Genomic DNA, 14418 nt, shown 5'->3' on the forward strand with positions numbered 1-14418 from the left:
TGGCTTTAAAGGTGTAGGTAGCATAGTTATGGATAAAACCAGACATCAATCAAAATAATTCAGATTGATTCATATATTTCATTTATATGCATTTCAAAAAACATTATTTAGATATACTAATAAATAATACCAAAGATACCACCTACAAGAAATTTAGGTTTCCTTATTATTTTCTTTTAAGAAAAAAAGAAGAAAGAAATATATATATATATATATATATATATATATATATATATATATATATATATATATATATATATATATATATATATATATATATATATATATATATATATATATATATATAGACATAAAAGAGAAATAGCTGACATGCACCCATTTTCGTTACGCGAAACGGAAAAACTTCTAAATTAATATAAATGAAGGAACTCATTATTTATTATTTAAAAAGCTTATATTACATTACGTAAGAAAAGATATTATTTTAAGTAAATTTTATTTGTTAAACAATTTTATTTGTTTCGGCGGCAGGATTAATTTGATAGATCAATGAATAAAAATATTTCGTTTAAAATAGTACGAACTCTGTAAAAAATGCTAAATGCTTTTTTTTTTTTAAATTCTATAATTAATATTAAAAAGAAGTATTACAATTTCCTTTTTTCAGTTGATTTCTAAATCTTTACTAACAAGCGGTAAAAAATCCAATTACTGCAAAAAACTTGGTTTTTCGTTATGATATTCCTTACTCAAAATTGTAGTTATAATATCATTAGTTCTAAAAATGTGATGTAAAGCCGTTGCGGCTCAGGCTATAGAACATCCGCCTTTCGCTGAGGGGAACCAGGTTCGAATTCCAGTAATGGATAATCATACTTTCATATTATGGGTAGTCATCGGCTTTTTACAGTAATTAATAAACAGTAATTTCCAGTTTCAGCGTCTCTTGCTACAGTTATACCTAAATATCTACGCATTTGGAAAGTTATTTCTGTTATTCTTCCACGTATTCAAATCAGGAAAATAGTTCAAATAAATATTTTACAAAAACATTTCTATTAACGAACTTCAATATAATCGAAGCTTTATTTGATTCTTAAAACTGAAAAGAACGCTAGTTCAGTTAATATTAACTCATAAAAAAAAAATGTAAATGTTTTTGTTACTTTTAGAAAGCTGATCTTTCAACACATTTTAAAAATAAAACTTTTTTTTTGTATGATATATCCATTCAAAATAATCAGTTTTAAGAAAAAATAAACAGAAACTTAAAGTATCAGACTACCTTCGGGACAAAACTTTTGAAAAATAAATATTTTTCACAACATTATTGCAATTTATATTGTATAATAATTTAAATAAACATATTTAATAGAGAAAATTTTAATGTACAGGAAATTTTTTGTTTAAAGAGTATTTTTTAGATAATTTTAATGAAAATAACTCATTAGCGGAAAACACTCTACACAAAAAACTATTGTACATGCAGCTATCAAACTTTTTGAGCCGTTTCGTATAGCCCTCTGAAGTGTTATGAACCTCAACTTAGATGATAGCATGAAATTAAAAAAATTTATGGAGTGTTAAGCATATTTTTCCATTTTTTTTTCACATTTTCTTCACATTATCTACTGCAAAATATCTCATAAAACAAAAAATAATACAGTTATCTGAATTCTGGAGGTCTGTTACATAACCACCAATACAAGAAACAATCTCTGAAAGTTTGAAGACAAATTTATTGTAATTAGTATAGTTATCTTGTTTTCCGTAGACAAAAAACAGCAAAATTGTCATTTTGAGAAAAACACAATTAAAGTTTATAATTACATTTTTTTTAAAAACTATGAATGTTTGTCAGTAGGAAGTTATTATATTTTATAGGGGGCACATTCCTTCACACATTTTCTTAGTTTTATTTAACGTAGCGATATTTTAACGTATTATTTAGCGATATTTTAAAGTATTTAGTGAATAACATCAAAAGTCTACTACTTATAAAGCATTTAACACAGGAACAATTTTTTATTAAACAACCATCTTACTGTATTTTCACACTTTAATATATATGTCTAACTATAGTTTTTATTAATAATTAGAAGTAAAAAATATTTTTTATAATATTTATAATAGCTCAAATCTAGAATTTTCTTCTAAATGCAATTTGTTATCATAGCAAACCGGACAACATAATGAAGCTAATATCACCATTAGGATCTCAATATCAATTATTCGATTGCCACACAGATTGTTTTTATCCAAAAGCATCAGTTCTTTATTGACATCCATAGAAATCGATAATTTTGAAGAGCTTGAAGTAATAGATTCATCTGCTTTACACAATTTTGAATAAATGGTATAATCAACTTTACTCAAATCATCGCTTTTGGTGGCATGTTGATTACCGTAATATTTACGTTTCTTAGATCGAGAAGTACGTCCTTTACCCATTTCAATAAATTCATCAAAATAAATAACAAATTTTTTTGAAAGAAATCAATAAATTTCTTCAAAACAAATCAAAATCAAGATATAGAAAGTACGCTTCAAATGTAAACAAACTATCAGAAAATATGCTAACTTTTCATGTTACCCACAAACAGTAACCACGAAACGTAAAATCTAATTAAAATATAATTCAGATTATTAGCCGTGAGTTTAAGAGCTTTTAAAAATTAAATATCTAAGAAAAATAAAGACACAAATAGAAATGGATCCGAAACTATTACCTACTACCGGCTTCATTTTTGTAATTTCCGGTAAGTTGGACAGCTGTCATCTGTTACTAAAATAGCTATAACTAAAGTTCTGCTTGACGTGCATTCAAAAACAAAACAGTTTTTAAAACTAGAAAAATTGGGCATTATTATAAAGCAATAAAATAAAAAAGTGATTTTTTGTGAAAATCCTCTTTTTTAAGGTAAGGCCTCTTTTTTTAAAAAAATGAAGAAAAATAAATAAATAATAATTAAAAAGGAGATTTGGGAAAAATATATAAAAATCTCTTTATTCCCGCTTTAAAATAGTTAACGAGAAAATTGTTCAATGGGGGGAAAAATAAGCGATCTTCACAAGCCGATTGTTAGTTTGAATGCCAGGAAGTTCCACTGTCAAGATGAGCACGCCTTTGATTTATTAGTGACGTGGGGGATACTCTTGCCAGCTGTGAAGCAAATGACCAAAGATAGCCCCCAACAAAATGGGTGAGTTCATTTGCGAATGAAAAACTAAGGATGTTTACAGTGGTAAATTTTCTTCTGCTTGGGTCTTTAAAGAGTTAACTATATTACCTCTACAAATAATCTATATCGACACAGTCAATATTGAAAGACATTCGTGGTTGCAGCTCTCTGATATGCTAAAAGATGGATAGAAAATGTGGTTCTATGTCTAAAGCAGGGGTTTCCAACTTACATGAGGCCGGGGGCCACAATTAAAAACACAAATCAAATGGCGGGCCGCAACTTTACTAAAATTTTATGTAGAACTTTTTTATGTTTGAAGGAACATTAAATATTACTGTCAGAGGTTTACCAAGTTGTACAAAACAAAAGTATTGAATTTCGAAATTTGAACCTAAATCATAATATGTAAAATGAATTTAATCTTGCTGCTGGAACAATATGCTAACACTAACTTATAATGGTACACGGATTGCATGAAGAACAAACAGTAATAAACAAGTCAAAAGAGGCCAAACTAGAACTGCCAAATAGCAAATTCTTTCTAAATCTAGCAACCACATCACCTATTTTAACAATACATTTCTAATTAACTAAAACAAATTTTCACTTCTCACCAGAATTACTTAAATAATTAATATCTTATAAAATACATCAGATTTGAGCTCAGAAATTATATAATTTATTTGTTCTATTAAAAACAAAATTACCTGTTTGAAAATATCGCCTCGTAGAATAAGCCGTAGTAATCAGCTGTATACTTTCTACCTGCAAGTCGAGCAGTTCTAGCGCTCGAGATTGTTGTTGTTTACATTTATACATCTAAATACCTGTTTACAATACAATATTTTTATTAATACATTTTAAGCACCATCCATATGCAGATTCTACACTAGCGCTGAAGAGGAGGTTTTTCTATGGTAACTTTATTGCGATAAACTCAAGATAGCAGGGTCTGATTACGGCTAGGGCCCAATAGGCATGGGCCTAGGCCTCCCAATTTCTGAGGGGCCTCAAAAATTAGTAAAAAGTTGGGATAGCTTTGTGTTGGTTTAAGTACTAAATCTATACATCTATACATAATAATAAACGCGGCTGTGTGTGTGTGTGTGTGTCTGTAATCACAATATATCGCCCCAGAAGCCTCGCCCAGGCACGAAACTCGGCACATAATTGTGTTTTGACATAATGAAGAAGTGTTTTTTTTCTTTTTCAAAAATTTGGATTAGTTTCTTAGTTATCAGTCATTTTGCAAGAAAATCTATGCTTTTTCGTCTTCAAAGAGCCATATTCAAGAAACTATTAAAAAATGCATATACTTTTCTCCACTCTTATAAATGTATGCTAATGCGAACCTTACAATTGAAATATTAATTTTCGACAACTTAAACCAATAATATACGAAGGAATTAATAATTTAATTGTAAGGTTCGCATTAGTTTACATTTATCAAAGTGGATAAAACTTTAACTTTTGTACTAAAAATGTGGCAACATATTAGATACGTAAATAGAACGCTACGCTTTGATATATTTATCGCTGTTCATAATTGTTATAATAAGTTTTTCTTCTTCTTTCCACGCTCAAAAGAGCGTGGAAAGAAGAAGAAAAACTTATTTCTTAAGCGAAGACGATAAGGGAAAATTATACTTGAGGATGCCCCTTGGCGAAATTGGTCACTTATGTTTGGCGCTATTCCTGTTTGCGCGGAACACCGTGGTAACAGAAATAACGGCCAAAACATAATGATATTTCAAAAAACATTGGAAAATTTCAACAAAACATCGGATAAAGCTTGCAATGAACCCAATATAAGCAAAATTAATAAATCCAATAAAAAGGATTTTGAATCGAAACAAAAATTAATGGAGTAGGTGCAGAAAGAAAAGGAAAAAAAAACAACTCCTTCATTAAGCTTGAATATACTCAGATTTAGGTGCACAGAATTATCTAATAACAGTTAGATACTGTCTAAATTTATCGTGAATAGAATCTGTGTACCTCCATCGTCACATAAATTCGGCTAAATATGAATCGAAAATGGCGTTTGTGGTACCGAACTGGTGATGACATTTTTTTATAAAGTCCCTTTTTATGACTGCCCACATACCTTCGATCTTATTGACCAGAAGTAAAAGTAACCTTACCAGCCGGTGTCTAACGAAGAACTAATGGACCTCTGAAATTACGTATACCGTTGAACATTAATTACGCTAAAATTTAAACCGTTGAGAATCACGATTGGGTTTCAACATTGCCCAGCTTGGCGCTCAACCGCGATCACAACTTGGCGAGAATCAAGGGGCACCCTCAAATATAGTCTACCCGACGTTAATTTTTGTAGCGATATAGAAATAGAAATTGATACCATAAAAAAATTATAGAGAAATAGATACCATAAAAAATTAATTCGTTTTCGTGTTCTTTTCATGTATTTAAAGCAACTTTTGTATGCTTTTACAATTTCTGAGGCCTTTTTTTAAGAAAAAAAAAACAAGTCTCCACCTGATAGTTATATTATAGGTTAGGTTACCATAGCAAAGTTACATCTTCAAACATCCTCAAGAGTTATAACACATCTGCAGCAGAACTGGATATGAAGACAAAATTGCAGGACAGAAACACTTTAATTGTCCACTAATCTTCAGATTTCCTGCTATGTTTCAAAAAGCTTTATTTGTGGAAACCTTTATCGTGGCGGACAGCTGGCCGCCTTAGGCGGCTAGTAAAAAATAATTACAGCTTACAATAAAAAAAATAATTCAGCTAATCAGAGACTTTTAGCAAAAATTACTGATTCCAATTGTTTGTGGTCACCAAACTATTTTCATTTTGACATAACGTTGTTTTGTTGTTTTATATTTTGCTTTAATTTACGGATGCGTAAACTTTATCTTAGAAAAATAATCTTCAATTGTCTGCTTTCAAATTTTCTTAGAATGCTTATCTGGAATCACGCAGTTCAATAGATTCCTTTCTATTGTTAGGACTAATTACTCAAAATATTATGTAAACTTTAGTAATTTAATTTCAAAACATTTTGTAAGGGGCCCGGAGAATTTGGTGGCCCTTGGGCCCGAATTTGTCTTGATCGGTCCCTGCACGAAAGTGAACGTACAGGAATGAGTGAAATCTCTCTATTAAATAACTGTTTCTCGAAAGCACAACAATTATATTGTTCAAACAAACAAAGCAAAGCAATATTGTTCAAATGGTTTAGTAGCCCTATTTGTCAAGAAGAAATTAGATATTGGCGGAATTTTTGCAATCTTCTAACTTTATTCAACTTCACTTTTACTTACAGATGTCTTTTTATCCAAAATATTTTCAACTTCCATTATTATTATTCTCTAATTTTTCTGGAAACCGCCAACGGCGTATGTAAAATTATTTACTCTTTGTTATTAAAAGTTTGTTTTGTTATTAAGCCCTTGTGTGCTTGTCTCATTTGTTATTTTACAATGAGTGTATAATATGCCATTTTCCCCAGTTTCGAATATAATTAAATCGGGTAGATTTTATCGGATAACCCCATCTTTTATATTTAAAAATAGTATTGTTAAATAACTGGCGCCCAGCGTGGGGCCCGATATTTGATATATTAATTTCGAGACTGAATTTTTCTGAACTGTGCTCATATGGAACTAATTTAATTAAAAGCAAAAAAAAAGGACTAAGAACTTCTTTTTCGCTATGTGTGAAAAATATTGAAGACGTGCTCAATGTTGCTGAATTGGATACCAAGGAAAGTAATATAAAAACGCTTTCGATTTACGAGCTCCAGTTGAAGGACAAATTCGAGCGGTTGGCGAACTGCCAAGAAGAAATTTCTAATTGTATTCTTCTCTCGGAAAATGCTGAAACCGAATATGAGTCTGATTTTGAAAAAGCTGAAGAATATCGAGATAAATGTCACGAAATTTGTTCCAAATTGACTGAACATTTAAATAAAACATGGGGTTTAAAGAAAATATAAACTCCCGCAGATTGAGCTACGTAAATTTAGTGGTGAATTAAAAGATTTCTTAGGCTTTTGGAGCCAATATGAAAAAATTCATTCCGACGAAACACTGTCGAAGGAGGATAAGTTTCAGTATTTGTTGCCGTCTTTGGAGCCGCAGTCAAAGGCGGCCCGAGTCGTCGGCAGCTTCCCTGCAATGGCTAAGAACTATGATAAAGCCATTGAACAATTAAAAGAGCGTTTCGGACGGACAGATTTACTTGTGCAAGTTTATGTGCGGGACTTATTATCACTTGTAATGAAAAATGCTATATCCAGGGCCGGATTAAGACCTCTTGAGGCCCTAAGCACTGAAAATATTTTGGTGCCCCCTCCTCAACAAATCAAATATATCTAGTACTAAGTCACGAGTTAATTCAAAATATAAAATCAAAATTTTTTGTAAAAAAAAGTATTTATTCAAATTAAATAAAAAAATTAAAATAGAATCAATTGAAAACTTTTCAATTAATATTAAAAAAGTAACTTTTGTTTGTGTGTATGTACAATGTGTAAAAAAGCAAACACTTCGAATAACTTATGATCGAAAGTTTGAACTTTTATATACTAAGACTCAAAATACTTTAAATTAAAAAAACAGACAAGTACTTTTTCTAAAAAAAGCATGCCTTTTTTTTCGATTGATTCGAATTCTTGACTCTCGAAATAAATAGCCATATGTCGAGAATTTTTCAACCCAACTAAAACATTTTAGCTCACAATAATAAAATTCATTTACCTAAAAATAGTTCATTCTAAAAATAATTTTTAAGAAGTATTAATCATTTTATATTATTTTATTTATTAACAGAATAGTCGAAAGAACTTTAAATTGAAAATTTGAACAAATATCATTTTGAATGACAAAATACAAAATTTAATGTGTACTAAATCAATCAAATAAACCTTAATTATTCAATTTTAAAAAAGTTAGATATTTAACATTTAATTTCTCAAGAACTTTTCGACAGATTTCGTTCAAATTTTATATTTTACCATTTAAATAAATATTCTTTAAAATTATATAAAAATTTTCATATTTTTAAATTAAAAATTGTTCCGACCATTAATAATAAATAATTTTAAAAAAAACTATTTTTGACAGGGAATTATTTTTAGGTTAATGAATTTTATTAATAGTTGCAAAATTTTTTCAATTCGTTTCAAAAGTTCTCGGGACATGGCGAAATGCATGAAACCTGCAATTGAATAAAAGAGTCCAAACTTTCAACCTAAAAAAACTTTTGGGATCTTAATTTCCATATTGTGAATACCATCAATATTTTGAGAAGCAAATATCCAAATTCAACAACAATAACATTTATATATGTAGGTAGAGGAAGCACGTTTACCGGATTTCATAACTTAAGAAAAAAACTTCTGCACCAACTAATTAACATATTTTAAGTTTGGCCCTCAAACCCTTTGAGATCTAGTAAGTTAAAATCCGATCATTAAATCAAGAGTTATTCAAGTTTTTTACTTTTATTTTATTTTACGCACTGTATATAATACAGCATAACTTTTACAAATAATAATGCTTTTCATTATTCCTTTTTCCTTATTAAACCTAATATATTAATAATGATAGGAAGAGGGGAAAAATAGTGATGAGTAATTTTATAAATACAACAATTATCTTTAATGATCCTATAAAATCTGGATTAAAACTCTGAAATGAACTTATTCCATAATAACAACCATATATGGCAGTACTTTTACTTTCGTTACTTGTACCGCCGGTACAAGTAAAAAGTACGTACTTTTACTTGTACTTCGTTACTTTTTAAATTTAGTACTTTTACTTGTACTTTCGTTACTTTTTTTAGGAAAAAGTACAAGTATTTGTAACGGAAATGTTGAATGAAATCGTTACTTTTTTCTAAAACTCGGTAAGCTTTCTAAAAGAAAAAAAAATTAAAAAAAAAAAAAAAAAAAAATACTGTCAAAATGCAATTATTTTGCAAAATGAATAAAAATATTAATTTTGAAGTTATTTTCATTCATTTTCGAGTTTTATGCATTTGTTTAATACATTTTAAATAAAAAGATGTTGGATTTTGTTATTACGTTTTTCAATTTTCTTTTTGGACTCACTAATAATACATTTTTGTCTTAATACATTTTTTACTAAATACATTTTTACCTAGTACATTTTTTACTAAAACTATGTTTATGCCCGACCTTGTCAAACAACGCCCAGTCAAATATCTAAGAACTTCGGAACTATTTGTGCTACTGAAAACTATTATAATTACTATTTCAACTCTTGAAAACTCGAAGGTATTAATTTAGCCGCAGATACTAAAATTCGTTTACAAATTTTAATTATTCCGTTTGGCAGAAATGTTCGGAAAATGATTTTCTCGCATGACTTTAGCATTAGCCATTGTTACAAATAAAACTGTAGACTGTTCTGTTTCAACTTATACTGATGCACATTCAATTATTTTTTATTAGCTCAAAGATCACAAAGCTATCTGAAACCCCTTGCTTGCTTTGTTTATGTTTGTGCTTTTAAAACGTGTTTCTATAGAGTAAAACAATTTTAAATCAATGATAATTTAAATAAATAAAGATAATAAACTAAAAATTAAAATCAATAAATAAAATTGCTTTTTCGTGCAAATCCATAAAAAGTTTCATATTAAAATTATACTTGATTTTAAAATTATATTATACGATTATATCATAAAATTATATTATAATATTCCTCCGAATTTAAAAATAAATTAATGTCCATAATTTTCAAAATTAAAAATAATTAAATAAATAAAACCAATTTTGCAAAACCATTGAAGAACATAAGAATATTATTCAATAAAATTTTAGGTTACTTTGAATTTTCGATTTCCTAGAAATGTACTTTTAAATCGTTACTTTTTTTGTTTAGTACTTGTACTTTTACTCGTTACTTTTTAAAATAAGAACTTTTTACTTTTTACTCGTTACTTTTTTTAAAAATACTTGCACTTTTACTCGTTACTTTTTAAAAGTAACGTTGCCATATATGATAACAACTCACTCTAGATTTCATCTGTGGAAAACAGAACTAATTATCTAATAAAATTATTACTATATTTTGTTCTATATTTTGGACATTCTCGTAGTTAGTTGACCTGTCAAAGTCAAAGGTACAGAGGAGCTTAAGAGTAATAAATTACTATGAATTAAATCTTAATTTGACTATTAAAAAATGACCTTTTAGAAAAAATGATAGAAATCACTTAAAACTACTGCATTAAACCTGTACTTGAAATTCTCATAAGTGATAGCAGAAACTTAGGTCTGAAAAAGCTGTTACAGTAAATAAACACTCTGTCCTCAATAAGTAAATAAATGCATAAACAAAATACTTTAAATAACTATAAATTCAATGATCAGATTTTCATTTACAAATTCAGAACATTCGTGTTTTTATAATACAAAACAAAAACATAAATATAGCAACAATGAATATAATATAAAAACTGAACTTAAATAATAATCAGTAGAAAATAACAGACCATCATTTTTAATTTATTCACTTTTTTTGTGTTACGATATTTTTTATTCCTGTATGCATACGCGTACATAATACCACATAAGTTTTATAGAAAATAATTTCAGGTTTGGAAAAATATAATCATAAATGTAAATAATCATAGGTATGTAATTTTATTAAACCAATATTTATCTTAAACCAACTAAAATCTACTTTGCCTACTAAAATTTTATGTACTAAATATTTTACATATTCTTTACAACATTTAAAGACAAATTCTTAAAATAAATCAAAATAAAATTTGTGTATTGTTACCTAAAATTTTTATTTTAAATCGAATAACTATTTTAATTATAACGTCATAGAATGAAATTTATTTCGATAAGATCATTCATTTAAAAAATTTAATTACTTCTTAAAACTTATAATACGGCAGCCCCTCTTAAAAAACATGTCACATTGTATTTTTAACAAAAGCTTGAAATTTGTTTTTATTGCTTTTGAGTATTATTGTGTAATAGAATGCTTAAATGTAAAAAAAATTATATAATTTTTAATAATTGTAATTTTATTTTTACATTTAAGTTTAATTTTTTATTATTAAAATATAATACTATAGGAAAATTAAACTCTTCGCTTATATTGATTTAGACAAAATCAATATTGATCGATAAATAATAATTATTGATAAAATTATTTGAAGGATTTAGCTACTACCTGAAGCAACATCAGTTTTACACTATTACAGCATGCTTTCAAAAGCAATAGTTTAGAATAATGTTTTAGTAGAATAAACTTTTTCTGTGCATTCATGTAGGATTCAGTGCACTCACGTTCTATGCATTCACGTATACACGGGGGGGTGTAAATACGAGAAATTAGTTACTGATTGTAGCATAAATAATGTTATTGGTTAAAAATTATGTCAATCAAGAAACTTTTCTTTTCCTAGACCTCCCACTTTCTTCAATCTTATAAGTCACCATTTATTTGTATATCTACCCCCGCCCCCTCGAAAGGAAGACAATTTGAATTTTCTGAGATTATGCACCCTTTTTTCTTTTGAAAAAAAAAAAAAGAAGGGGGAATGAGTCCCCTATAAAGATATCTGAGATGAAAGGATGCTCTCTGTCTGTAGTAAATCAATTGGTTACGCTTGTCTTATCCTTAAAGTGTTTCTTCTCAGAAAATTTAGCTTTGTATTCTTCTAACACATATGTTGGTGACAATCACGGTGGTCCTTTTCAGGAACCTTCGAATTCATGGAATCGAATGCTGGCAACTTACAGATTTTGTTGTTTTACTGGATTGTGTTATAGGCAGAAAGCAAGATCAGGTTAAATTGAACCACGTTTCCCAGAAGTCTATTACTTATAATAAAATAACAGGGAACAACAATATTTTTCCCACTCGTTTATGCAGAATGACCAATTTTTATTTTAAGAAAAAATTAATGGATAATGGAAATACCTTAACTAATTATTTATTTATTTCAATCTGATTTACACACGAGCTACAAGTAAAAATTAAGCACAACTATTAAAATTTTTTTTAGTGACGGAAATAATATTATTATATTCAAAATATTCACATGTTCAAAATATTTACATGTTCAAATTATCATCATAATAAAAGTTGATGAAATTACACACATATATTGTATATATATATAATCATTATCATTAAGGATTTTCCTTATTAGTTATTAAACATATTTTAAAATTCAATTAATAAAAATATCTTTCTTAAATTTGCTATTTATTTTTAATTTGAAATTTTCAGTACTTTTCTTATTTCTTAATTATAATTTTTACAAATTTCGTTATAAGATGCACAAAATATAGTTTACTTGCACTAAACAAAATTCAATGATTAAAAATTTTATTTTATTGTTACTTATTTCTTACATTTGCTTTCAAAATTAAATTAGTTTTAATGGGTACTCTTCTTAACGTATTTTTCAATGTCAACGAACATCCGGTTCACATTGAGAATTTACACATTTTTTGTGCTCAACTTTTATAACATTTGTATTTATACAAGACTCTAAGGACTAAGGAACCTATAATTCTTTCCTTATTCAAAAACTAGCTGCTTGCATTCATATTACGTAGTATATATTTTAAATCTTAAAATCTAATTTCGTTATTCGATACATATAGATAAAAAAAATCATAAGTGATGCGAAGTGTGTGGTCATATTTTTCCTAAATTTAACCTCTCCTCCACAAAGATACTTAAACACAGCTCCTTTTTCTTAATTTAGTGAATAAAAAAAATTATTTGACGTGAATTTTTGAAATAAATTTTTGCAACACAACCTTTACGTAATTTGATGACTTCTTTTCCAGTTGCAATGAGAATATAATTAAAAATATAGTATAAGCAAATATTTTATGTAGTATAAACAAAAACATGAGCAGAAACTGCAAACATGCACAACATAGATTGTTTTTTCACATCAAAAATCACATTTTTTACATCATCAAACCATTGCATCAAAATTTTGTAAATAAATTTTTTTTTCATAAAAATATCAAATTTCTGGAGTATTAACTTCTACAACTGCGAAAAATATTCTGTAAACATGAATCGTAGCAGTATGTTATGGAATCATTGTAATGGATAAATAAATAGAGCTTTTATCGCATAGAAATTCACTACCTAATTTCATTATAAGACCGAAAATTTTTGATACAAAACATCTTTTGTTTTTCTTCTTCTTTTATTATGTGAAATTTCGTACTTAGAAATGGTTGTTATCTACTCTTAAAATGGAAGCTCAAAATAATAAATTTATTATCAATGTTTCAAAAAAAAAAAAAAATTACTGCGAACATTTAGTTAGGCTTTGTGGTGCCCCCCTATCCTCTGGTGCCCTAAGCACGTGCTTAGTGTGCTTAATGGTTAATCCGGCCTTGGCTATATCTGGTCGATCCAAAACTGATTTACCTGCACTGTATGATGAATTGGAAGGAAAGATACGGGCCTTGGAAAGCTTAGGGCGTACACAGAGCAATTACGGAGATTTTCTAATGCCACTAGTAGAATCTTCTTTACCGGAGACTGTTTTGATTGCATACGAAAGAAGTCGTTCTTCTGACCAAGGGGAAAGATCTTTGCAAAAATTAATGAACTTTTTACAGCAAGAGGTGAAGGGTGAGGAGCTTGTCGTCCTCGCTCGGGCTGGATTTGGAACTTCTACTAAGAAGAAAGAGCCTGTTGCAGAGAAAATGGATTTATCTACCACAGCTGCATTGGTAAGCACTACGCATGTTAATACAGGTAAGATCAATTTTATCTGTCTCTTTTGCGGGAAAAAGCACCTTTCCCAAGATTGCTATTTTGCTCGAAAGCTAAGTTTAGAAGAAAGGAGAAAGGTAATATACAACAAAAAAGCTTGCGTCTCCTGTCTTAAATTGGGATATACTGCTCGTACATGTAGGATGAAGATTAGATGCATTATTTGTAATAAAAATCATTTTATTTTGATGTGTCCTGATCGAGAAATGAAGAACAATGAACCTAAAACTGAGGAAGTGTCATCTTTAGCCAATAGCAGTGCCCCTGATTATGATTTTAAAACTGTTTTTCTTATGACTCTAATAGTAAAAGTTAAAAATAAGAAAAGTGAGTGTAATATACGGGCCATTTTAGATACTGGCTCGTAGCGCTCATATTTGAGTAATAAAATTGTTAAGAAATTGTGTTTAAAACCCAAGGGTAAACAAACGCTTATTCATGGTTTATTTGGAGGTAACGAAACTATACCTAAAGACCATGAGTGGTTC

This window comes from Parasteatoda tepidariorum, chromosome 6 (assembly GCF_982258835.1).
Source record: "Parasteatoda tepidariorum strain Cologne lab strain chromosome 6, Ptep-v5.0, whole genome shotgun sequence".
In the NCBI taxonomy this organism is placed as follows: domain Eukaryota; kingdom Metazoa; phylum Arthropoda; class Arachnida; order Araneae; family Theridiidae; genus Parasteatoda; species Parasteatoda tepidariorum.